Source organism: Chrysochloris asiatica, unplaced genomic scaffold (assembly GCF_000296735.1).
Source record: "Chrysochloris asiatica unplaced genomic scaffold, ChrAsi1.0 scaffold00158, whole genome shotgun sequence".
Classification (NCBI taxonomy): domain Eukaryota; kingdom Metazoa; phylum Chordata; class Mammalia; order Afrosoricida; family Chrysochloridae; genus Chrysochloris; species Chrysochloris asiatica.
In genome coordinates, this window is record NW_006408676.1 from 2,800,878 (window position 1) to 2,804,571 (window position 3,694).

Here is a 3,694-nt window from a genome sequence, read left to right on the forward strand (position 1 = left end):
AAGTTGGACAGTAAATATGGAAGACCATAGAAGAATGGATGCTTTTGAGTTATGGTGTTGGAGGAGAATATTTAAAGTGCCATGGGCTGCCTATATAACCAACAGATCTGTGTTGGAAGAAGTACAGCCAGAGTGGTCCTTGGTCACCTCTCATACTTCAGACATATTGTCAGGATTGGGACCAGTCACTGGAGAAGGATATCATGTTTGGTTACGTGGAGGGTCAGAGAAAAAGAGGAAGACCTCCACAGAGATGGATTGGCCAAGTGGGAGCATTGATGGGCTCAAGTGTGGCAACAATAGTGAGGTTGGCCCAGTATCGGGAAGTGTTTCATTCTGCTGTGCATGAGGTTGATATGAGTCGGCACTGACTTGATGGCACCTAACAACAACAACAATTCATTCTATATGCTGAGTAAATAATCTTAGAAGCTGAAGTATATGAATAAAAACATGCCATCAGGATAGGGAAAAGTCTTATTAACAGCCTGCAATAAGCAGATGACAAAACCTTTCTTGCTGGAAGTGAAGAGGACTTAAAATATTTACTGATGAAGATCAAAGATTAAAACCTTCAATATGAGGTTACACCTCAATGTAAAAAAAAAAAAGAAAAAAGAAAATTCTTACAATAGATCCAATAAATAATTACATGATAAGTGCAGAAAACGTTGAAGTTATCAAACATTTCATTTTGCTTTGATCCACAATCAACTCTCACAGAAACAAGTTAAAAAAAAATCAAAGGGTGTATTGCATTAGTCAAATCTGCTGCAAAAGACCTCTTTAAAGTACTAAAGCACAAAGTTTAAGAAGTAAGGTATGCCTCACCCAAGTCATGGTATTTTTCAATCAGTCTTTACGCATATGAAAGTTGGGCAGTAAATAATGGAAACCACAGAAGAAATGATGCTTTTGAATTATGTTATTGGTTATGCATACAGAAAGTACCATGGACTGCCAGAAGAACAAACAGATCTGTTTTGGAGAAAATACAACTGGAATGGTCCTTAGAAGCAAGGATGGCAACATTCAGTCTCTGATTCTTTGGACATGTTGTCAGGGGGGATGTGTCCCTAGAGAAGGACATTATGTTTGGGTAAGTGCAGGTCAGAAAAATATGGAATGCGAGAGCGACAGCAACAATGGACTCAAACATAACAATTTTAATGACACAGGATTAGGCAGTGTTTCATTCTATTGTGCATGGGGTTGTTATGAGTTGGAGCTGACTTGAAGGCACCTAACTGCAACAATCAATCCCCACTGTTTCCTCTAATTCCTCTAGTTGTTGTTAAGGGCCATCGAATCAGCTCTGATTCATAGTGACCCTTGATATGGTTTTTAAGGAGTGGCTGTGTTGGGTTTGAATCACAGACCTTGAGGTTAGCAGTCCAGTTCTTGTCTTACAGTACCACACCAGTAACCCCTAGATCATGGTGGTTGTTTTTGTTAAGTGCCATCGAGTCGATTCCGACCCTGTATAGGGTTTCCAAGGAGCAGTGGTGAACTTGACATGCTTAAGTCCTACCAGTTACCCAAGTGAGTATTGAAAACTGGGATGTACTTAGGTGGGGATCAACCCCAGATGTAGATTACTGCAGAGCTTAGAACAAGAGTCAGGGTATTTATCTCGGACTGATACTAGGTGATTTATATATGCAACCCTTCCTAGAACTTCTGACTCAAATCACAGTTCAGCTGTATCCTATAACGGAAACTGTGGTTTGAAAAGCTAACCAAGTACTGCAGGTAACCCCACTATCTCTTTTGTGCAAAATAAAAAGCAATTCTCAGAGCTGGTTTGGCCACTCTATGATGCAGTTTTATGTTTACCTGTGTCTCTCCTATTCCACTATAAATGAATACTAGGGCCATGTTTTATTCACCTCAATTGCACAATTTATGTTGTCTTATACATTGTATGGTGAATTTAATTAGAATTGGTGCTGCAGGTTAAACACTGAATTGCTAACCACAGGATTGGTGGTTCAAACTCACCAACTACTCCTCAGAAATTCATTACAGGTTCACTATGAGTCAGAACGGACTTAAGAACACTTAACAACAGCAACAACTTTGATTGTGAATGATATAAATTTAACGTAAAATCTGGTTAAGCTCTAAGTGCTAATGGCAACATCGGCAGTTCAAACCCATCAGTTAGGCTGTCTACTCCCCTAAAGATAAACAGTCTCAGGAATCCCATGGAACAGTTCTACTTTGGCCTGTAAAGTTACTATGAGCCAGAATTTGCTCTACAGCCATGGATTTAAGCAAGAAAGGTGATTTATGGGACGTTTTATGGTTGGGAAGAAAATATTTTTTTAGAAAGAGGTCTACATGTCTGTGAAAAGAAAATACCATGAAGGGCAAGTGGACATAGATGGCCCTGAAGGTCTTTTAAATTTATTATCAAGTGTGGTCATCAAGGAAGGAGAGAGGAATCAAAGTTCTCCAGGGTTCCTCAACATCTGGTCAGATGAAAGTGTTCAGTGTCTAAATTAAAGCACATCATCTCCAGGCATGACTGCAGGGTGTTAGTGTGGAGCCAGACTGCTTATTATTTTTTATTGAAGGAAGCCCACAATTTCTGTTCAGCATCAAGAGTCACTGTGGACGCACTGCTGAGGCCAATTAGACCGGAAAAGCTGGTCTCAATTTTATCAGAGCCCAACTGATTTCAATAACATAATTTGATACAGCAATTGCATAGAGAAGGCTTACAATAGAGAGCAGTGCAGCAATGGATGCCTTTCCAATTCCAATTTTACTTGTGAGATAGTTAGGCTTTTGACTTGCTATGAGACATGTTAATATCCATTCTTATATTCTAAAAAGTACTGGAATAGATATTATCAAAATTCTATCTCTCCTTACTCCATAAAGAAAGCATATTATTACTTGCCTCTTTTGACTTTATATGTGGGGAAATTGGGAAAGCAGCTTAATGGTTGCCCAGATTTACAACTTAAATGAGTATATCAGAGATTAAATGTTCCTAGTTTAATCCAGACACATGAACATCTCATTTCTAAACTCTCATCCCTGTAACTTTCTTTGCATTTTGTGTTTGTTCTTGAAATAATGGCCAAACTCTTTAAATTGTCCTGTGTAATAATGTAGCCTTTGACTACTACATCTTCTCTCTCATTCTCTCTCCAGCTTTCTAAGCATTAAAGACACAGTTCTCTGTTTCTTGAAGAATCACATTCCCTTACACATAAAGAGTTTGAACATGATATTCCCCTATCCTCAAGGTGTCTCCTCAGCCCAGCCTCAACACATATCTATATATTCCAACCCTCTTCCCTAATTAGCTCCTAATCATCTTTAGATATCAGTTGAAGAATCATTACCTCAAGAAAGTCATCTTACAGTGGATCAAGTTTTCCTGTTCCCCTGTTTAATGGCAGTTGTGACACTTTGAGGTTCCACATTCTGGTTATTGTTTAATGTCTAGCTCCCTTACTACACTATATGGTCTATAAGAGTGGGAACTGTGTCTATTTTACACGCAGAAACAGTGTGTGTAAAATAGACACAGTTCCCACTCTTATGGAAAGAATGAATGAATACGGGGTTAAAAATGAAGATGGCTTTACAGCAGACAACATGCACCATTTGATGCCTTTCCAATTTCAATTTTACTTTGGTGTTAGTTGTTTTTTTCACTTATTATATGTGTTTTTTT

General features: G+C 38.5%; 1 protein-coding gene across 4 annotated transcripts in view; it reads right to left on the bottom strand.

The window, feature by feature from the left end:
• Window positions 1-3,694, bottom strand: part of LOC102835002 (opioid-binding protein/cell adhesion molecule-like) — a 2,270,024-nt gene that overhangs the window by 205,882 nt on the left and 2,060,448 nt on the right. The gene's annotated exons all lie outside the window — the stretch shown is intronic.